Source organism: Odocoileus virginianus, chromosome 1 (assembly GCF_023699985.2).
Source record: "Odocoileus virginianus isolate 20LAN1187 ecotype Illinois chromosome 1, Ovbor_1.2, whole genome shotgun sequence".
NCBI lineage: Eukaryota > Metazoa > Chordata > Mammalia > Artiodactyla > Cervidae > Odocoileus > Odocoileus virginianus.
In genome coordinates, this window is record NC_069674.1 from 52628594 (window position 1) to 52652962 (window position 24369).

At 36.6% G+C, this 24369-nt stretch overlaps 1 protein-coding gene and 1 non-coding gene across 3 annotated transcripts in view; both read left to right on the forward strand.

Moving 5' to 3' along the window:
- Positions 1–24369, forward strand: part of BBS9 (Bardet-Biedl syndrome 9) — a 436742-nt gene that overhangs the window by 70938 nt on the left and 341435 nt on the right. The window lies entirely within an intron of this gene.
- LOC139036648 (small nucleolar RNA SNORD86) lies at positions 20380–20466 on the forward strand. The gene has a single exon (XR_011489474.1). It is a non-coding gene; the product is annotated as a small nucleolar RNA SNORD86 (small nucleolar RNA).

Below are 24369 nucleotides of genomic sequence, written 5' to 3' on the forward strand. Positions count from 1 at the left end.
CCAGAGTTTATGAGCCACATGTGGCACTGAGAGATTGATAAGTATTCAGAATAGTTGTTCAGGTTTTTTTATTCACCTGGGATTTACCATAGTCTTCTTTTGTGAAGCTGTGTGCTAGATACTGTAAGTTATAAGATAAATAAATGCTAGTGTCTTAGCTAAGGAAACCAGTGTAAGAAGCCAACATGAATTACATGCTGAATTGTGCCAGGTACTTTGCTGGTTATTGACAGACCTTTTGTAATCTCCTGTATTAGTTGAAGGCCTCACAGCAGCTTTTATTGAGTGCTTGCTATGTGCCAGGCATTTTGCTGGAGTTTCATAACTATGGTATATTTTACAGAGGAGGAAACTCACTTCAATAATTTCCTTAAGAGCCTATTGTGATAAGTGGAAGTGGGCACATCTCACGCCTATATTGCTTCACAGTTGGGGGCAACATATCTTCAAATGAAAAGAACTTGAGAGTTAGTTATCATGACATAGGTGAAAAAAAGGTCATATTTCCATGTTGAGGGATGATCAGAGCGGACACCACTATATACTTTTTGACTGACCTCCTTCTTTTGCCAAGTGTGAGAAGCTCTCTGGTGATGGAATGTTGGGTCTATTCCTTATTTACCTACACCTGGAGTTTTCTTTGCTGTTTGCTCGGGTTCTGTTATTATTAGACTGAGTCTTCACTATCACAGTGATTCCTATTAAATATAAAGCTACTTGGTACATAGTTGTATCCATAAACATAAAGATGAGATTTAAGGAGGTTTGAGCACCATCATGTTTATGAAATGTGAAGATAATTGATTCTCCAACATGCACCCTGTGATTTAATAGTGAAGAGGTGAGTTCTATGTGATGCTTTCTTTTATGTGGTGGTGTAGTTGCTAAGTCATGTCCGACTCTTGTGACCTCATAGACAGTAGCCTGCTAGGCTCCTCTGTCCATGGGATTCTCCAGGCAAGAATACTGTAGTGGGTTGCCATTTCCTTCTCCAACTTTCTTTTATACATATATTATTTGCAGTCCTAAGTTATCCCATTCATGTGTGTACTAATTTACATTTAATCTTACGCTGACTAGTACTAAAAAAAAATGCCAGTGCCCTTCTTCATTCTGAAATTAGCATGGAATAAAAACAATAAAACAAAACACTCTAAGTTCACCTTTAAACTGCAGATTATAAAATTTCACTTGACTAAAGATAAGGGGAGAGAAATCATATTTTATGGTTTTGATTTAGACTAAGAAATTTGTTTTACATTTACAAGATTAAAGCCATGTACATTTTCTAAAATGTAAGAGAAAAATCTAAAGCCTCTTTTATAAGTTTAACAGTGCTTTTTGCACATGCAATACTGAAGCTAGTTAGCACACCTCAGTCGTGTCTGACTCTTTGTAGCCCCATGGATTGTAGCCTGCCAGGCTCCTCTGTCCATGAGATTCTCCAGGTAAGAATATTGGAGTGGGTTGCCATGTCTTCCTTCAGGGGATCTTCCCATCCCAGGGATAGAAGCCGCATCTCTTATGTCTCCTGCATTGTCAGATGAGTTCTTTACCACTAGTGCCACTTGTCCTGATGGCAGTTACCAACTGATGGGTCTTCAGCATCAGCCAGAGTCTTCTAGGATCCCCACCCTTTCCTGTGTCACTTTCTCTGTTAAACCTTCCTGGTTTGGCCTGCTGATTTGATTATTTCTCCTTTTCTATTTCCACAGAATTTGTTTATACCTTGCCTTTCATTATTGCGTGTATTAAGTTATGGTATATTGATTTGCTTTAGTATTTCTTGACTGTAGTATTTGTGCCTTGAGATTAGTACTCTATTTTGTTTATATTTTTAACCTCTAGTACATAGCCCAGTCCTGGCCATACAGCAAGTAATTAATGTCTGGACTGAATGAATATGATAATTCTATTTTGATTTAAAAAATATGTATAAGGTTGAAATCACCAAATACAGTGAACTCTATGCAGAAGTATTTATTTTAAAATAGTTCAGTTTAGAATTAAAATATGTTTCTTGGTTATTTCATTTTAACAAGAAGAAAAAAAATTAGGGGAAACTGTTTTCCACTATGGGATGTTATGTATTTGATTAAATAATTCCCTTACTTTTAAATTACCCACTTTGTTGTTACAGAAAAATTTTAGAGCACTGTAATTTTGGAATAAATCTAGAGTACTTTAGGCAATTCATATAACTGAAGATAAAAGTTTTGTACTGTTCATATACTAAAGTAATTTTTAATTGCTTTTAACCTCTTAACATTTTTAAACAACCTTACAAACCTTGCCAGAGTTGCTATACTACATTGCGGTATGTGGCAAATTTGAATTTGGAAATGCGTTTGTGTTTAAATTTTAAAAAATGAAATTATTTTGAAAAGGGAATTATATTTGCTTTTGAGGAACTTGAGATGAAAATAAAAATAACTATATATCTATATCATCAATGTATTCAAATTTATATATGTGTATTTAAAAGAAGTATTCTTGGTTTAAAGATTAAATATGCTATAGGATGTATGTGAGAGTTGGACTGTGAAGAAAGCTGAGCACCGAATTGAAGCTTTTGAACTGTGGTGTTGGAGAAGACTCTTGAGAGTCCCTTGGACTGCAATGAGATCCAACCAGTCCATCCTAAGGGAGATCAGTCCTGGGTGTTCATTGGAAGGACTGATGCTGAAGCTGAAACTCCAATACTTTGGCCACCTCATGCGAAGAGTTGACTCATTGGAAAAGACCCTGATGCTGGGAGGGATTGGGGGCAGGAGGAGAAGGGGATGAGAGAGGATGAGATGGCTGGATGGCATCAACCGACTCGCTGGACATGAATTTGAGTAAACTGCGGGAGTTGGTGATGGACAGGGAGGCTTGGTGTGCCACAATTCATGGGGTTGCAAAGAGTCGGACACGACTGAGCGACTGAACTGACTGACTGACTGACTGATATTATAGGGATTTTAACCCTAAGAGGAAAATATTGCAATATACGTAGAAGGAAATTGGTCAGTCTTTGGAAATAAAAGGAAACCAGTGTGTAGTTAGTGATAGCAGACACTATGATGCATTTGAATATAATTTTAGCCTCTTAATATGTGTAGCATGAACTTTATTGAAAATTGAAACTTTTTTTTATTTTGTATTGTGTGTGCACATGAGTGTGCATTTCCATGTAAGAAGTCAAAGATTTACTCAAATGACTATTGATAGGAATGATAGAAATTATATGGAGTTCTGCCTTAAAATTTTTTTCTGTTATAACCAAGGCATCAAATTGATTTGTGGTTGAGTTTAAGAAAAAGTTTGGGGGATAACTTCTAGGCTACCATAATAGTAGAATTGGGTGACATCTTTATTATCCCATGAACTGGAGGATCAAGGTCATTGGCCTTGATTTCTATGTTGTTTTGTAGGTCCCCTAACAGGGTATTCTAATGACACTGAAAATGGAGGAATAAGATGCTTCGTTATCATCTCTACCATCATTGCCTTAATTGGGCTTTCTCTGTTTCTCCTACTTTGCTGAAAGAGCCTCTATACTACTGGTCTGTATGCCTCTTACTCCCTAGGCTCCCTGTTTCCTTCTTCCTTCCGTTCTTCATTTTGCTGCTTTAGAGTATTCTTTCAAAGCACCAATCTAATCATGTCTTTAACCTGCTTAAAATTTCTCATGGCTCCCATCGCTTACAAGAAGAATAACAAGGCTTATAAAGTCTTGAACTGCTAACTGTGAGCTGATCTTATTTCAGACTCCAACTTGAAATGATACTTTCTCATGCTTCTGTGCATACAATAAAATACACTTTCCCTCAGTTTTTCATTTAGCCAACTCCTACTCTTTCAAAATTTATTTCAGGCTCATGTTTTTGGTGGGAGGACTTTGAAACCAATTACACTTACCTCCCATCTCATTCCCCAATCCTTGATATGCTTTTCATGTGAAATGATAAGAACGTTTGTGTTCTTCTGTCATGACAGAAGAACTGTCACTGTCTTAACTGTCAGTGTCTTATTACACTGTCTTAAAAAATTTCATTTGTCTATTTCTTTCACTAGACTATGAACTCCTTGAGATAAGAACTTCTCTTTTCATCTGTGATGCCTGATGTAACTTCTGTTTATTTAGAATCCTAAAAAGGATGTTTAGTATTTACTTATTTCAGCCCATTTTGCAGATAGCTACTGGTCTAAAGGCTAGTGCCACACTTTAGTAAAACAAATAATAACAGTTGTCAGTTTGATTTTCTAACCAGTTTTTGTTGGTAAATGTTTGCCTTTATCTGTTAACATAGATTTAAGGTAGACTGAAGCATATTTAAAATTAATTTTTTCCTCCTTTCTTGATGTTTCCTTAAATGGGTCTTCATGTGTATAAATGTGATGAGTGTGGTATTTACTTTTTAATAGGAGTTTTGTGATCATTGAGATTTGTGATTAAAAAATTCTAATATGATACACTTATTATTTGCCATCTGAGCTACCACAGAAGTGGGAATTATTTATGATAATGACTGTATTTATTGGGCATATTTTTATGAGTGATTGTGCTAAATTCTTTGTATACAGTATCTCATTTAATTGTCAAAACAATCTTGTCAAGTCAGTGTGATTAAACTTCATCATACAGATGAGAAAACTAATGCTTATAAAATAAAATTCCTTGCCTTAGTTTACACAGCTATTAAGTGCTAAGCTATTAAGAGCTGAGGTTTGGATCTGGGTGGATCTGACTTGTAGACCAAGTTCTTAACTATTCTGTCTCTCTGTTGCATTTATGACTGTGATTGAAATAATTTGAAAGCCATAAGCTCATTTCAAGTTTTTAAAATCTTACAGTGCACATTTTAGTTAGGCTTAACTTGAGTGTACAGTGGCAAAACAATGTTATAGTGCCAAGTTTAACTGGCTTTTTATTCTATTAAAATATATTAGCAGGTTAGAATTAGATTCTCCTCTTCTGCTCCTCTTTCCTCTGGTCACCCCCTCTCCTCTGTAGCTTATTTATTGAATAAATTGAATTGTTTGTCCTATTAGTTCCCATAGTCTAGATTTTGCTCCATTCCCATGGTATTTTACTGATGTGTTCCTCTGCCCTTCAAATTTGTAAATTTATACTTAGATCTAGAAACTTGATTAAATTCAGGTTTGATTTTTTGGCAGGACAGCCTCACAGCTGATGTTGTGTACTTCTTCTGTAAGGAGGTACATGATGCCAGATTGTTGTTCTTCGTGTTATCATTGATGATCATTGTGTAGATCATTTAATTAAAGTTTCAAAATGATTATATTCTGATTCTGTCATTTCTTTATTATGTATTAATTGAAATACATCCAAAAGAATAGATCTTTAGTAAGTTATAAACTATTTGGTTACCCAGAGATACATTTCATATAGGAAAGGCAGGATGAATGCTTGGTTCTCTCTTTGTTTTCTAAATATGGAGCTGTTTCCCTAGAATCCTCCGAAGATGACAAATTAATTGTTGTTTTTGGTATTTGCATATTATTGTGAACTCATGGATTTATATGTTTGATGTATTTTAATTTATTGAAGTTATTTTTAATTAATTCTAAAAATCATACCATACCATTTTTGGTCAAGGGAACGTTTTCAAGTTGGTGCCCCTGAGCCCTTTTAACAGAGCTTCAGTAGTGCCTGTTAGCTTTCTTGCTTTGTGTTATCAGATATTTCAGCCACATCTTGTATATTTCCCCTTCCAGAACTTGAATAAGTCATCTTTTTAGAAGGAGCACATTTCTTTTTATTTTTTATTTTTTTTGGTGGGAAATGGCGTTTAAAGATCATAATCTGGGTAGAGTGTGCTCATTGCTCCTGGTTGATTATTGCTTCTGGTTTGTTTTGCTGGTTAGAGCTGAACTGAGAATTTCAAAATGAACCTATAATATTCTTTAAAAATTATTTATATACTTATTTATATTTATATAGAAAAAATTTATATTTACATAGGAAATATATAAAAATGTATATATATATTTAAAAGTATATTGTAGATTCGTACTGAAATTTTCCGTTCATATTCAGAATTACAGGGCTTACTTATCCTCGTTCATCTTGTGTGTGTGTTCTGGAACACTTGTGGGAACACTGCTGTAGTCACTGCTTCTCAGACTTTTCTTCTTTCTCAAGATAACCAAAGCTACCACACACTCCTCTTTGGCTTTGTGGCAGTGATTTTCATTCTCAAGGGAAAAAAAGAGATAGAGAACGTATAAGTTCTCATTGGTGAGTGAGTGTCAGTGCAGTTTGAAAAACCATCCTTACCTTCATTCCTTTGAGGATTGATACCCCAGAAGAGGATAGTTTGTCCTGGTAACTCTTCTCAATATTTTGTAATAACCTAAATGGAAAAAGAACTTAAAAAAGAATCGATAAATATATATGTATAACTGAATCACTTTACAGTATACCTGAAACTAAAACAGCATTGTTCATCAATTATACTCCAATATAAAATAAAAATTTAAAGAATTTAACCAATAGTCAATAGTCCTACAAGCAGAAAGCAGAAAAAGGAAACTTCTTCCCCAGGAGGATTCTGGATATTAGCATGGGAGAGCATTGTTGTCTTGTTTTAAATTTTTAAAAATTGAAATGTAGTTTATTTACAATGTTGTTTTAGTTTCAGGTGTACAGCAAAGTGAATCTCTTCTGCACATACTTACATTCACTCTTTTAAGATTCTTTTCCCATATAGGTCGTTACAGAGTATTGAGTAGAGTTCCCTGTGCTGTATAGTGGATCCTTATTAGCTCCCTGTTTTATATATGGCAGTCTGTATATGGCAATTCATGGGAGATCACCTTTTTTGGGGGGCTGTGCTAGGTTGTCAGTGCTGCTGGGCTTTCTCTAGTTGCAGCGAGTGGGGGCTACTGAAGTTGTGGTGCGCATGAGCTCTAGGGTGTGTGGGCTTCAGTAGTTGTGGCACATGGGTTTAGTTGCCCTGCCAGATGTGAAATCTTCCCAGACCAGGGATCAGACCCATGTCTCATACATTGGCAGGCAGAGTCTCAACCACTGGGCCACCAGGGAAGTCCACACAGGAAATCATTTTTAATGAATCTTTAACTATTAGATGATATCAGCTTTAGGCTGTAAACAAATACATAGATTTGCTTTGTTAGACATTCTTGCACATTGTAGGTCCATCTTGTAAGTCTTCTATTAATAAGTACTGCAAGATTAGAGAAATCTCTCCTCTTATTTCCAATACTATGCAGAACAAAGAAGAGGGTGTAAGAGCCATAGAAAAGATATATTTATGTTATCAAGTGATTGAATACTCAAAAAGTTAAACAATTAAACATAGGTTTAATATATGATCCAGCAATTCCACTTCTGGGTGTATACCCCAAGGACGTGAAAGCAGGAACTCAAGCAGATATTTGTACACTCATGTTCATAGTTTCAACAGTTCAATCGTGAACTTCCAGATGTTCAAGCTGGTTTTAGAAAAGGCAGAGGAACCCTAGATCAAATAGCAATCGAAAAAGCAAGAGAGTGCCAGAAAAACATCTATTTCTGCTTTATTGACTACGCCAAAGCCTTCGACTGTGTGATCACCACAAACTGTGGAAAATTCTTCAAGAGATGGGAGTACCAGACCACCTGACCTGCCTCCTGAGAAACCTGTATGCAGGTCAGAAAACAACAGTTAGAACTGGAAATGGAACAACAGACTGGTTCCAAATCAGGAAAGGAGTATGTCAAGGCTGTACATTGTCACCCTGCTTATTTAACTTATATTCAGAGTACATCATGAGAAATGCTAGGCTGCATGAAGCTCAAGCTGGAATCAAGATTGCCTGGAGAAATATCAATAACCTCAGATATGCAGATGACACCACCCTTATGGCAGAAAGTGAAAAAGAACTAAAGAGCCTCTTGATGAAAGTGAAAGAGGAGAATGAAAAAGTTGGCTTAAAACTCAACATTCAGAAAACTAAGATCATGGCATCCGGTCCCACAACTTCATGTCAAATAGGTGGGGGAACAGTGGAAACAGTGAGAGACTTTATTTTCGGGGGCTCCAAAATCACTGCAGATGGTGACTGCAGCCATGAAATTAAAAGACACTTACTCCTTGGAAGGAAAGTTATGACCAACCTCAACAGCCTATTAAAAAGCAGAGACATTACTTTGCCAACAAAGGTCTGTCTAGTCAAGGCTATGGTTTTTCCAGTGGTCATGTATGGATGTGAGAGTTGGACTGTAAAGAAAGCTGAGCACCAAAGAATTGATGCTTTTGAACTATGGTGTTGGAGAAGACTCTTGAGAGTCCCTCGGACTGTGAGGAGATCCAACCAGTCCATCCTAAAGGAAATCAGTCCTGAATATTCATTGGAAAGACTGACGTTGAAGCTGAAACTCCAATACTTTCGCTATCTGATGCAAAGAACTGACTCACTGGAAAAGACCCTGATGCTGGGAAAGATTGAAGGCGGGAAGAGAAGGGGTGACAGAGGATGAGATGGTTGGATGGCATCACCGACTCAATGGACATGAGTTTGAATAAACTCCAGGAGTTGGTGATGGACCAGGGAGGCCTGGTGTGCTGCCGTCCATGGGTTGCAAAGAGTTGGACATGACTGAGCGACTGAACTGAACTGAACTGTTCACAGTAGCATTATTTACAGTAGGCTCCAGAAGGTGGAAGCCAAGTGGCCAATGACAGTTGAATGGATAAACAAAATATGTTGTATATATATAACAGAGTATTGTTCAGTCACAAAAAAGAGTGAAGTACTGATGCATGCTACGTGGCTGAATTTGGAGACATTATGCTGAGTGAAATAAACTAATCAAAAAAGGACAAATATTCTGTGATTCCTCTTATATGAGGTTCCTAGAGTAGTGAGATTTGTACAAACAGAAAACAGAATGGTGATTGCCAGGAGCTGAGAGAGCATGGACTCCAGCATGCCAGGCTTTCCTGTGCTTCACTGTCTCCTGGAATTTTCTCAGATTCATGTCCATTGAATCAGTGATGCTATCTAACCATCTCTTTCTCTGCCACCCTCTTCTCTTTTTGCCTTCAATCTTTCCCAGCATTAGTCCTTCCAGTGAATATTCAGGGTAGATTTCCTTTAGGACTGACTGGTTTGAACTTGCTGTCCAGAGAACTCTCAAGAGTCTTCTCCAGCACTACAGTGCAAAAGCATCAGTTCTTCACTGCTAAGTCTTCATTATGGTGCAACTCTCACAGCTCTACATGACTACTAGGAAAACCATTTTTTGACTACACAGAACTTTGTCGATGAAGTGATATCTCTGCTTTTTAACATGCTGTCTAGGCTTGTCACAGCTTTCCTTCCAAGGAGCAAGTATTTTTTTAATTTCATGGCTACAGTCACCATCTGTGTGATTTTGGAGCCCAAGAAAATAAAGTCTGTCACTGTCACTGCTTCCACTTTCCCCCTTCTACTTGCCATGAAGTAATGGGACCAGCTGCCATGAACTTTGTTTTTTGAATGTTGAGTTTTAAACCAGCTTTCTTACTCTCCTCTTCTGCCCTCATCAGGAGGCTCTCTAGTTTCTCTTCACTTTCTGCCATTAGAGTGGTGTTATCCACATACCTGAGGTTGTTAATATTTCTCCTTGCAAATTGATTCCAGCCTGTAATTCATCCAACCTGATATTTTGCCTGTTGTACTCTGCATATAAATTAAATAAGCAGGGTGACAATATACAGACTTGTCTTAACTCCTTTCCTGATTTTGAACCAGTCAGTTGTTCCATGTCTGGTTCTAACTGTTGCTTCTTGTCCTGCCTACCAGTTTTTCAGGAGGCAGGTAAGGTGGTCTGGTATTCCTATTTCTTTAAGAATTTTCCACAGTTTGTTGTGATCCACAGGTCAAAGGCTTTAGTGTAGTCAGTGAAGCAGAAGTAGATGTTCTTCTGGAATTCCCTTACTCTGTGATCCAGTGAATGTTGGCAATTTGATCTCTGGTTCTTCTGCCTTTTCTAAACCCAGCTGTACATCTGGAATTTCTCAGTTCATGTACTGCTGAACTGGAAGGGAATGGGTAGTTAATGTTTAATGCATACAGAGTTTCATTGGGAAAGTTGAAAAAGTTCTACAGATAGATTGTGGTGATGACTATATAACAATGCGGATACCACAAAACTGTGCTTTCAGAAATAGTTAAAATGGTAAATTTTACATTTATGTATGCATGTGTGCCCAGTTGTGTCCAACTCTTTGTGACCCCATGCATTGCAGCCTGCCAGGCTCCTCGACACATGGAATTTTCCAGACAAGAATACTGGAGAGGGTTGCCGTGTCCTACTCCAGGGGGTCTTCCTGACCCAGGGATCGAACCTGCGTGTCTTGTGTCTCCTGCATTGGCCGGTGGATTCTTTACCGCTGTGTAACCTCGAAAGCCCTCATTTATGTCTGTTTTACCACAATTAAAAAATACTCACCGCATTAAAAAAAGTGAGATGAAATAAGTTTCAAGAGTAATAATACAGTATGTAGTTTGTTTAGAGTCCTTAAAGCCTTCAATCTTAATTTAGTTGAAGCAATTAAAAGTAAAATATTAGTTTGAAATAAAAATGTTATTAGCTGGATTTGATTTTATCTAAATTAACAAACTTTTCAGTTTGTTTATTCTAGATGAAATACAAAAGGAAGAGGGACAACTTTGGTGTATTTTTATGTCATGTTTTGAGTTTATATTTGGTTTTGGGTCAGGGGTGTGTTGAGGGCAGTGAGAACAGAGAATTAAAATTGTGAATGAAAGGTAAGTTAGGCTTTATTTTTTTAACTGTTTTAAAGATGTAAGTAGTTTAGATGCTTGGAAAATTGGAATTAGTGTGTCCTTCAAAATAAACAGGAATAAACTTTTTTGAATTAAAATTATTTGCCTTTAGGATTTTGACTTGTAATTTAAACATAAAAAGATCTATTTTCTCCACGTCAGAGTTTCTTACCCTTGACACTGTTGACATTTTGGTCTGGATAATCCTTCATTGTAAAGGCTGCCCTGTGCTATTGTAGGATGTTTAGCAATAATCCCCTTAGATGCCAGTAGCACTATCCCCTTCCCCAGTGTGACAACCAGTTGGAAGACAAAATAACCCCTGCTGCTCTCATTATAGTATTAATATTAACAAAGATTAAGGACTATATTTTAGGTATGACTTATCCAACTTTTTTTTCTCCTATTATAACTATTAGGTCTGAATCAGAATTTAATATATAGTCCTTTAATATATGTTCCATAAATTCATAAATTAGCCTACGTTATTTTTGGAGGGAATTACCAATGCCAAACTTTCTGATTTATATTTCATACTCAAATATTTTAATTATTGCTTTAAAATTGCTCCTGTTTTAAATTATAAAGGTCATATATAATTCCACAAAACTTGGAAAGATACAGAAAATTATTATGAAGAAAATTTAAATTACCTTTAATCTTAAAATTTATGTATAAACAGAAATACATGGGTTTCTAAATCAAGTATTGATGAAAATATAGTGTGATTTTGGTGAACATTTGGAGACACTAGGTTAAAATAGAATTCTCTCTTTTTGGGTTAAAAATGTCAAACAATGACTGTAAACAGTTCTTGATATTTTTAAAGAAATAAGGGTGCTAGAGCTCACCAATATTTTCACTTAGCTTAATTTTGACTGTTGTACAAATAACTGTGGTAGCATGTATGAGGCTGTCTGTGAGATTACAAAAGGTTTATTTATGAACAAATTATCCATTTGAGAGATTAACAGTAATTTTCTCATATGTGTGTAAAGTACCTTCTTATAGAACACTATAAACCTTTCAACTGTTCAGATATAATATATCACTTAGGTGTATATGTTTATAAATGTGTGTATATATCTCTATATATTTTGTATCTGTTTCTAATTTTATAAACAATAAAATTTCAGTTTGAACAGAAGCCATAGTCTTTGCTATATAATTGAAAAAACATGTGTTTCCATATAGGCAAGCCTACAGAAAATAGTAACTCAAACAATTCATCTGTTTAGAAAATGCTTTCAGAACTTTACATGTTAAATTCATAATTCTATTACAGTTATTGAATTTTGTAATTAGAAGCATTTGTTCATTGACTTAAACTTTTAACAGAATTTAACAATTAGAAATTTTCCAGAATGATGCATACTGTGTGTATTGGAGAAATGGAGGAGATGGAGAAATGAGACATTGTCTGTAAAACTGAAATACTCTTATAGGTGAACTCTGAGTCTTGGCATTGATCGTTTAGCTGGCTATTTTGATGCTGAAATGTTAATTTACTTTTGTTTGCTTTATTTTCTTTAAAATAATGCCGTAGCAATTTTGGGCTTCCCTGGTGGCTCAGATGGTAAAGAATCTGCCTGCAAGGCAGGAGACCTGGGTTCGAAAGATGCTCTGGAGGAGGGCATGGCAACCAACTCCAGTATTCTTGCCTGGAGAATCCCTATGGACAGAGGAGCCTGGTGGGGTCGCAAAGAGTCAGACACGACTGAGCAACTTTTACACATAGCTATTTTGACTGATTTCAAGTAGTTAGTAAAGTGTTACCAAGTTGCAAATACATTTTTACAAATTATAAATAATCTGTTCAGAATCTTAATTTATTTTATCTAGGAGAGGGGAAGTTTTCATTCTTAACTTTTTGCTTTCTCATTTTGGAGTCATTAGAGATTTGTTGGCTAGTGGTTTATTTTACATGATATTGAACTTCCTATAGCTGATTCATGTTGGTGTGCAGCAGAAACTAATACAACATTGTAAGGCAATTATCTCCCAACTAAAAAAAAAATAAATAAATAAATCACCTGGAGATCTGAATACTGATTGCATGGCCTATTCCAGACCTGCTAAGTCAAATTGGGCAGAAAGAGGCAGGAAAATTGAAACTGACAAAGTTTATATCCTAGCTTTACTACTTATTATGTGAGTAACTTTAAACAAGTTACTTAACCTCTCTGTGCCTTCTTCTATGAAGGGTTGGTAATAGTATCTCATATAAGGTTGCTATAAACTTAACAACAAACATTACCTGTGATGACAATGGTATAATTATCCAGGGCGAATCTGTTGACCTGAGTTTGGCAACTGCTGATATAATGAACTACTTCTTCCTCTGTTAAAGTTTCAGATGTTATGATCCTAAACTTTTTGTGTTAGCATATGACATATTGGTGTGTGTATGTGTGCTCAGTCATTTCCGACTCTTTGTGACCCCATAGGCCCCAAGAATACTGGAGTGGGTTGCTATTTCCTTCTCCAGGGGATCTTTCTGATCCAGGGATCAAACCTGCTTTCTTGTGTCTCCTGCATTAGCAGACAGATTTGTAAGTCTTATTTGTTTTGAAATTGTATACTTCAAGGAGGAGGAGCTAAGTAAACAGATTTTTAAATAAAATTTATTTAATTCAAAGAAAGGAACAGCATTGTATTTCATATATTAATTTATGTTTTTTTTAAAACCAAATCTTTTTTTTTTAAATGAAAGCTACTGTATTGTATAACTGGCATCCCAAAATATGAAGCCAGTAAAAGACTATTAAAATATCTTAAATGGAGAGTGTGTTTGATTTAAGAGGGAAAAAACAAGACAACTGCAGATGTTGTTTCTTTTCCCTGTGTTAAAGAAATCTTCTAATAAGGGCTATTAACTTTGAAATGTCTATTGTCTTTCCAAAGGCTAAGAAAAACATTTTTTTGACTGGTACTGTGCCAGTTTCCTTTGCCTGTTTCCATTTAATTCTTGAGACAACCTGCAAAATATCAGCAAATATTATTTCCTTTCTAATGGAAGTATTTCTTTCTAAATAAGGAAATTGACAGAGTCAGAATTCTGTAGTTATGCATATTTGTATATACATATATATGTGTATATAGGTATATGTGTGTGTGTGTGTATGTATACTTATATACATGTGTGCTAAGTCGCTTGCAGTCATGTCCCATGGACTGCAGCCTGCCCTGCTCCTCTGTCCATGGGCTTCTGTAGGCAAGAATACTGGAGTGGGTTGCCCTGTCCTTCTCCAGGGGATCTTCCTGACCCAGGGATCGATCCTGCGTCTCTTACATCTCCTGTATTGGCGGGTGGGTTCTTTACCACTAGCGCCACCTGGGAAGCCCATACTTATATATACATATGTATATATGTACATATATAAGAAGATTAGAAAACTTCAAGGTTTAAATATCATAATGGTGATCTCAAGGGAATAGAGAAAAATAGTTTTTGGGAAATACTGATGTTTTTCTTTTCTTTTTTTTAAATATGGAACACTTCATGAATTTGTGTGTCATGTTTTTCAACATTCATTGTACCAGATGAATTTTTTTTTGAATGGACAATAATAGAAGTCATAGTTTTATTATGTAATCTCATTTTTTTCCTCCTTGACTTTGTCACTGTTGTTATATTTTGGTCTTGAATTTGACATGTAATAAGTATATTTTAATATCTTGTTAGAGGAGTACCATCAAGTATGGTGTTTTGTCTGTTGTCTCAGAACATGGATCCAAAGAAGAATATGTTTTACTTTTTTGGGAAAGAGAATTTTGCATTTGGCAGCATTGGATAGTTCAAGTGGCCCCACTTAAACTCTTCTGCATGAGAATATCTTTTTTTCTATCCTCCTTTCTTATTTATTTAAGACAGGATTCAGATTTGAGGTCTTTTGAAAATCCACTTGAGGTAGGTCATGAAGGACTTGACTTTTTATTCAGCAGGAGGTGGCAATCTTAGCACATTTACTTCTAATTAGAGCCAGAACCCAGTGTTTCACTAGGGGGATTTATTATTACTTTTAAGCAATGAGTATTTTGAACTTGGAAGTGGAGTTTTCTCTTATAAACCTTGGCGTGCATTTGGGCCTGAGGATTTAAAAAAGCTGTTGATTGCCACTGTGCATTAAAAAGGTTAAAAGTCATCATTTTAACAGTTAGTTTTGTGGCATTCTCTTTCATTATAATGCGTATTTTATGGATTTTATAAAGCTACATTAAAATGCAGCAGCTTCTGTTGGAATGATATTAAATCAAGTTCTTGGCTTCAATGGCAACTTTTTTGTCCTTTACAAAATTGATTGGACTTTTAAAGTTATACACATAACTGAAGATGGAAATATTTGTGCATTGGCATATATATACAAAGTAACTCAGACTGTGTGTGCATATACAGAAAGTGAAATAGAAAAGTGGAGGTGGTTACCTGGGTACTTCAGATTCCTATCCAACTTTATTGGAAATACTTGGCTATTTTCTCATTTTATGTAAACAGTTTCTTTTACTTTTCACTGTACTTTGTGTGACTAGAAACTGTATGAACAATTATTTATTCTTGAACTTTGGATATATAGCTCTTTTTTGTGAGAAATAAAATGGCTTTAAAGAATATTTTTCTATATTACTCTTGCCATTTAATTGTTTATACATTAAAAAATTAAATGAAGAAAATACAACTATACAGTGGGTTATTATGAAATTTGATGACTAATTGTAACTATTGACCATTGTATATCCTTTTATATACATATGTGTACTTTAAACACCTGGAGGAGAGCACGGCAACCCACTCCAGTATTCTTGCCTGGGGAATCTTGTGGACAGAGGAGCCCAGCAGGCTGCAAACCATAAGGTCAACACAGAGTCGGACACAACCGAAGTAATTTAGTACATATGCACACACCTACTTTAAACAAAATGGGTAACACAGTTCATTCCTGACCACTTTGCCCTATAAATTGTGACTACATGTCAGTGAATAAAATGTCATATTCAATGAATGTAAATCTACTTCATCATTTTTAATGGCATAGAATTTGTGTTCTCTGCATACATATAAGTTGACTGTTGAACAACATGAGTTTGAACTATGTGGGTCCACTTATACTTAGTTTTTTTTTCAATGAATACATACTGTAGTACCACATGATTCTTGATTGGTTAAATCTACTCATGTAGAACCATGGATATTGAAGATTGATTTTAAAGTTATATTCAGAGTTTAGACTATGTGGAGGGTCAGTGCCCCAACCCCTGTTATGTCCAAGGGTCAACTGTACATCGTAATTAATTTGTTATTATGTACACTCATTAATGCTTTTAATACTTTTCTTTTTATAAATTATTGAATGTATTGGTGACTCTTTATATGTTTGTTAAAAACATAAAACTAACACATCTTTATTTTTTAAAAAAGAATAAAAATGGAAAGCCCCTCTCTTAAAAATTTCCTTGTTGCCTGTGGAATTTCATTCTTCTCTAGGTAAATAGCTTGATGAACAACCTTGCACTTGCATACATTATTCAACGCTTTTATAAACATCTTCTGTTTTATTTCAATGGATTACTTTCAGTTCAGTTCAGTCGCTCAGTCGTGTCCGACTCTTTGCAACCCCATGAACTGCAGTATGCCAGGCCTCCCTGTCCATCCCCAACTCCTGGAGTTCACCCAAACCCATGTCCATTGTGTTGGTGATGCCATCCAACCATCTCATCCTCTGTTGTCCCCTTCTCCTCCTGCCTGCAATCTTTCTCAACATCAGGGTCTTTTCAAATGAGTCACCTTTCCGCATCATGTGGCCAAAGTATTGGAGTTTCAGCTTCAACATCAGTCCTTGCAATGAACACCCAGGACTGATCTCTTTAGGATGGACCGGTTGGATCTCCTTGCAGTCCAAGGGACTCTGAAGAGTCTTATCTAACACCACAGTTCAAAAGCGTCAATTCTGCTCTCAGCTTTCTTTATCGTCCAGCTCTCACATCCATACATGACTACTGGAAAAGCCATAGCCTTGACTAGAGGACCTTTGTTGGCAAAGTAATGTCTCTTGCTTTTTAATATGCTGTCTAGGTTAGTCATAACTTTCCTTCCAAGGAGCAAGCGTCTTTTAATTTATGACTACAATCACCATCCGCAGTGATTTTGGAGCCCAGAAAAATAAAGTCAGCCACTGTTTCCACTGTTTCCCCATCTATTTGCTACTATATATTCATCTATAACTTGCTTCTTACATTTACATGGATATCTTTTCATGTCCAAACATATAGACTTACCTTGTTCTTGTATGGGCTTCCTAGAATTCTGTCTATGGATATTTCATGATTTATTTAGCTGTGGAGATTGCTTCCAAAATATACTATCATGGACAATATCTTTTGCATTGGCTTACTCTGCTTTGATATACAGGCTCAGAGTAAAGTTCACAGGTGGCTATTCCATTGGACTGACTATGGCAAGTATTATTTATATTTTATTACACTTAGGAGTACAGTTGTATTTGTTGATATTATAATGGAGGATAGAGGCAGTTGGCTAAAAATTCTAGAAAATTTGCAGAGTTTGCTCATTTTATAGTTGGTAGAAACAGAGTTTCTCTAGAAGCTCTCATTAAGCTCTCATTAATTACCTTATTAATTACTTTATGAGGACATGAATACATGTTCCCTCTGTTCTCTCCTCACTTTCCCCGCCCGCCCCCCCCCCCCCGTTGTTTTTAAGGGTAGAGAAATATTTCATGTACAGAGGGCATTCTTTTCTTTCATGAAATAAGTATAGCCTAGTTAAGAATAGATACTTTTTGTCTGCTTCTAGAAAGAAGACCATAGTCAGCAATTTTAAAATTTAGGTCATTATTTTACCAAAAGTTTTCTAACACATTTGCTTTCTTGCCAAGGTTCAATTTATATATTTGGTAATGTGATTTTTTAAAATCACATTGCTTGAAGTTTTATCTTTAAACCCATGGCAGAGCCAATCATTGGTGGGGCCTGAGCTTCAGGAATGGTGGGAAGTTTGATGGATACCTGCCCCTTCCGTTAAAAGAATTTTTCTGTTTTAAGTAACATGTTCATTTTGGAAACTTGGGATGAGGGTTTATGAGATGAAAAATAAAATAATCTCTAGTTGACACTAAGAACTAGCTAATCATTATGACTACTGGTGTATTTTTGTTGTCTTTTTATTTTGCATTTTAGTGCTGTAAAGTCAGATTCATATTGTGTTTACTCTTTTAAGGTCTTTTTTCTCACTTAATGATATCACAAACATTTACCAAATCAGCAAACATTCTACTGCAATATAATTCTACATGATTATAGAGAATTGTCTGCTTTACCACTGTTAGTGGAATTATTGATAATATTTTGCTTTGAAGAATACTGTGGACATTGTAAAACTTGTATGTATGGAACCACAGAAGACTCCAAGTAGTCAAAGCAATCTTGAGAAAAAATGAACAAAGCTGGAGGAATTATATTTCCTGATTTGTGGAGCGTAAGCTTCTTGACATTGATCATAGCAATGATTTTTTTTTTTTTTTGATTTGCCACCAAAAGCAAAGGCAACAAAGGGAACATAAACACACGGCATATAGCAGTGTATAAGTTTAAAGTTTACAGCATCAATATTCTCACTGACTTACTTATATTGTGAAATGATTACTGTAGCAAGTTTAGTTAACACCCCATCATATGATACAAAAAAAGAAGGAAAAATATTTTTTTTCCTTGTGATAAGAATTCTTAGAATCTGCTCTCTGGACAAACTTTCAACTATTATGTCAATAAAACTGAAGAGAATGAAAAGAGAACATTTTTTTAGCACCACAAAAAGTTAAAGAGAAATAGAAATGCTAGAAATTTTATAGTCACAGAAAAGCTGTGCTGTGCTTGGTCACTCAGTCGTGTCCGACTCTTTGTGACCCTATGGACTGTAGCCTGCCAGGCTCCTCTGTCTGTGGTATTCTCCAGGCAAGAATACTGGAGTGGATTGCCATGTCCTCCTCCAGTGGATTTTCCCAACCCAGGGATCAAACCCAGGTCTCCCGCATTGCAGGCAGACTCTTTACCATCTGAGCCACCAGGAAAGCCCAGGAATCCTTGAGTGGGTAGTCTGTCCCTTCCTCAGGGGCTCTTCCTGACCCAGGAATTGAACCAGGGTCTCCTGCATTGCAGGCGGATTCTTTATACCAGCTGAGGTACCTGATGATCAAAATTGAGTAGCAGGGAGTCGCTAGCATACATTTTTCTAAGACAGTGATGACCATTCAGACTTGTTATTTCTGTTATATTTTTGGATAAATTCTTTGGGAAGAAAAGTGAGTGGGGACAAAGGGGGACCTTTTCTTTGACTGTAGCATTATAATTATAACAAAAATGTATTCATGTGATTATTTCCAATTTTAAAATAAATAACCCCTGCTGGAAAAAAGCCTCAATTTCCCCCAAAGTGGGATTACATAAAACTAAAAAACTTCTGTACAGCAAGGGAAACCATTAACCAAATGAAAAGGCATACTGTGAAATGGGAGGAAATATTTGTGAATCTTATATCTGGTAAAGAATTAATATCCCAAATATGTAAAGACTCATGCAACTTAATAGGAAAAAGCAAACAATTTAATTTAAAAATGATTGCCATTTTTAAATGATTGCCATTTCCCACTTCAGGGGATGGAGGGAAATCCTGCCATTTGTGACACCATGGATGGGTGTTGAGGGCATTATGCTAAGTGAAATAAGCCAAAGACAAAATGCTGCATTCACTTATGTGGACTCTAAAAAAAAAAAAGGTTAAACTCATGGAAATAGTAGAAATTCTGACAGTCACAGAGGTTCAAATACTGGTAATTATGACCATTGTATTTTTTAAATTATCTTATTTTACTTTATTGAGGTGTGTGTGTGTGTGTGTGAGAGTCACTCAGTCATGTCCGACTCTGTGATCCCATGTACTGTAGCCCACCAGTCTCCTCTGTCCATGGAATTCTCCAGGCAAGGATACTGGAATGGATTGCCATTCCCTTCTCCAGGGAATTTTTCCAACCCAGGGATCAAACCCGGATCTCCTTTATGCCTAGCAGATTTTTTACCGTCTGAGCTACCAGGGAAGCCCTTAGTAAGGTATAATTGACATATAAAATTGTAAGGTTTTTAAAGTGTGCATCATGGTGATTTGATATAGTGCACATAGTTTAAGGAGTCCCTTCATTTAAAACGTGCATTAACTCACTTTTTTTTTGGTGAGAATATCTAAATTCTACTCTTCTAACAACTTTTAATTATACAGTATTGTGCTATACAGTGCTATTATCGGCGTGTTTTACATTAGATCCTCAGGCCTTATTCATTTCATAGTTGACAATTTGTACCCTTTTACCAACCTCTCCCTGTGCCCTCTACCCCCGGTCCCTGGCAGCTTCTTTTCTACTAAAACCCTAAGACTATGGGTTTATTTTTTTTATTTTTTATTTTTTTATTAGTTGGAGGCTAATTACTTTACATCATTACAGTAGTTTTTGTTATACATTGAAATGAATTAGCCATGGATTTACATGTATTCCCCATCCCGGTCCCCCCTAAAACCCTAAGACTATGGGTTTAATAGTGACGGTTGACCGGGGCTCCCTGAGTTCTACAGGCCTCTGTTGTGGGGGTGATGGCCAGTCTTGGTACTGAGAGATTCCCTGGGCCCAGCAAAGGGACCACATTTCCCAAGCACTGCAGACAAGGACTGACACCCCAGATTATGGACTCATTTTTTTTTTCACTCTACCTTCATTGGCCCAGAAGCTGCCAAGAACAAAGGTGATATCTCCCGATACCTGGCAAACAAATGCTGTATTGCCTCATGAATTGATTGTTTCTCTGAGGGAATTTGTATTTGGGAAGAAGCTTCTAGAATAAGTTGAGGGGCAGCTGCCCTTCTATGAGATTGGAGAGATTTCATGAAAGAATCTGGATGTCAAGCAGGAGGCAGTGGTTCACAGGAGGTGGTTGCTGAGATTACTAGGAACCTGGAGAAACAGGAGAAGAAACTCTTGAAGAAGGAAAAGAAACACCTGGCTGCAATTTCCCTGATATCTTCAGAAAACAGCAGTAGTTTTTCAAAGGGATGTGAGGAAACAAGTGGAAGACCCATGGAGAAGAAGAGGCAAAAGCTCCAGGAAGCTCGTCAGGAGAATGGAGAAGACCCATCTGTCTCCTTCTCCAAACCGTAGAAAAAGAAATCTTTTTCCCAAGGAGGAACTGGTGATCTTGAAGAGATCTTGAAGAAGTGATTTTTAAGAGAGAGCTGGCAGTAGAAGTCTTCTCATGATTAGAAAACCTTTGCTCAAAGATGAGCCAACTGGTTAGTGACCCTTAAGACTCAGGGAACAAGAGTGTCCCCAAGAAACAGAGGCAGTTCTCTTCCAAGGAGAAGCCACACAGCAGTGGACCCGAAGAGACAGCTGCCAGCAAGAGCAGCGGCTCCAAGAAAAAGAAAGCTCCGAAAGCCAGCCCAGGAAAATCAGAACGGACATTTCCCCAGTGGGACATGAATTGCAGAGGTATTTCCCAATCCATCCCCTATAGCCCAATAAAAATAAAAACAAATGAAAAAAACCTAAGGCTAGACACTTGAGACCAAAAGCTTTTGACACACATTGTAAATTATTTTTTGTTGAGAGAGATGGCCCAAATGTTCAGCTTTTCTCCGCTATGTGTAATCTGTGCCAATGTCAGAAATTGTCATTTTTTTAACAGTTCAAAATCTCCATTTAATGGGCAGAAGTGATGTGTAATATTTTCTTAATTTAAAAATAGTAGCAAAAAAAAAAAATTCATTGAGCCATTGCTAGGTGCTCCCTCCTAAGACTATGCTAAGGATTTAACCTTAACTTTCTCATTTAATTCTCAAAGCAACCCTATAAATTAGGTCATTATTTTCATTTCAGGCACGAGAAAATTTAGGCTTGATAAGATTGAGCAGTTTGCCCAAGGTTGTCTCTTGTGAATGATGGATTTTTAACTTTATTCATTTACTTAATGGTACAAATACTTTAGTTTTTTTCTGATGTTAAATGTTTTGATCTTTTTTGTTATGGCTTCTGACCTTTGTATCTTTCTAATGAAGATCTTTCTTACACTGTGATTCTAAAATATTTTCACATGTTTTCTTAACTTTCTGGAATTTGTTTTTAGATATTATATGTAGTAGGGCTCTAATTTAATTTTTTCCTCAAATGTATATCCTGTTGTCCAAGTGCCATTTATGAATATTCTTTGAAATGCTGACTTTCTTATATGCGCATTACCTGTTTAGTCGTTTATTTGCTCTTAGACTCTACTCCTTTCCCTTGATTTATGTCCATAAATAGTGTGTCTGTAAAGAATGCCAATGATTTATTTGTCCATAAATAGTGTATCTATAAAAAATACAAATACTGTCTTAAAAATTAATGTATATATGCTTTGATATGTGGAAGGAGTAATCATTCTTTATTGGTCTTATTTTTAAATATTTATAAGTTATTCTTGTTTTTTTTTTCACTTTCCTTTCAGGCTTGAAAAATAGTTTATTGAGTTCCATGAAAAAAATCATGCTGGAATTTTGTCTGGCGTTGCATCACATCTATAGATTATTTTAATGCATAACTGACATGTTTGTATATTGATTCTTTCCATCCAGGAATATAATATGTCTTATTATTCATTTACTTGTCCTGTTATGTTTTTTAGTAAAAATTTTAGTTTTATCTGTATTGATTGTTTACTTATTGGTTGTATCTCCCCTGCCTCTTTTCTTCCCTCCCTCCATCCTTCTTTCACTTCCTTCTTTCCTTTCACTTATGAGCCAAGCACTGTAGCGACAATATGATGGTAAGTACAGAGGTCTGTGTGGGCCTCACTGCTGGCTCAGTGGTAAAGGGAGAAGGCGATGGCACCCCACTCCAGTGTTTTCGCCTGGAAAATCCCTGGACGGAGGAGCCTGGTGGGCTGCAGTCCATGGGGTCGCACAGAGTTGGACACGAATGAAGCGACTTAGCAGCAGCAGCAGCAGTGGTAAAGAATCCACCTACCAGGGCAGGAGGTGCGGGTTTGATTCCTGGTCTGAGAAGATCCCCTGGAGGAGGAAATGGCAACCCACCCCAGTATTCTTGCCTGGAAAACCCCATGGACAGAGGAGCCTAGTGGGCTACAGTCCATGGGGGTCACGAAGAGTTGAACACAACTTAGCGACTGAAAAACAGCAACAGTTGTGGTCTGTGACCTCATTAAGTTTGGAAAGGGAGACATGTATTAAGTCGATAATCATAGAAGTAGGTATAAAAGCACAAGTGCTATGAAGGAAAAGATGCCATGATGATGAGGATATATTTTAGGTGTATATTATTTAGTTCAGTCTTATTTAATTTGACCTTCCTAAGGAAATTAAGATCTGAAAGTTGAGTTAGAGTCCGTGTGTTAGGAATTTAATTGCCTTGCTTGCTGTTGTGAATGGAATATTTGCAATAACATTCTTCTTCTTATTTTTTGAGCTTCCCTCGTGGCTCAGACAGTAAAGCGTCTGTCTACAATGCAGGGGACCCGGGTTCGATCCCTGAGTCGGGAAGATCCCCTGGAGAAGGAAATGGCAACCCACTCCAGTACTCTTGCCCGGAAAATCCCATGGACCGAGGAACGTGGTAGGCTACAGTCCATGGGGTCACAAAGAGTTGGACACGACTGAGCGACTTCACTTTCTTTTTGTTTTGGAGGAGATGGGAGGAAGTCTGGGAATTCAATGTTATGTTGACAGTTATTTTTTCTGCTCCACGAAAGAATATTCTGCTCTGTTCTGGCAAACATTGATGTTAAAGTCATCTCTTAGTCTAGCTATTATTCTTTTGCTAGTTAATCAGTCTTTTCTCTATTGCTTTTTTTTTTTATTTTTCCATTTATTTTTATTAGTTGGAGGCTAATTACTTTACATCATTGCAGTGGTTTTTGTCATACATTGAAATGAATTAGCCATGGATTTACATGTATTCCCCATCCCGGTCCCCCCTCCCACCTCCCTCTCCACCCGATCCCTCTGGGTCTTCTCAGTGCACCAGGCCCGAGCACTTGTCTCATGCACCCAACCTGGGCTGGTGATCTGAATTCCTTTTGTCTTTGGTGTTCTGTAGTTTCTCTGTCAGGCATCTAAGGGAGGATTTATTTTTACTTATCCTATTTGCAATTTATTTGGCTTAAACCTGAATCTTAGGATTGATGCTTTTCAACAATTCTGGAAAATCTTCAGCTGTTATTTCTTTGAATATTGCTTCTTTCATATTCTCTCCATTGTCTCATAATGAAAATCCAGTTAGATACATTAGACCATCTTATGTTACTGTTCATGTCTCTTTCTCTCTCTCTCTCTTTGGTTTTTTGATAATTTTATTATTTTTCACTGTGCTGGGTGTAGTAATTTTATTCTTTCTTGATAATTTCAGTGAATGAAGTCTTTGTAGTTCTGATTCTGCTTTCTACTATTTTTGCTGTCTCTTGCTCATATTGCCTCCTAATCCTTGTACATTGGGATTTTTTTGCCTGTGAAGTCATATTCTTGGAACTCTATCC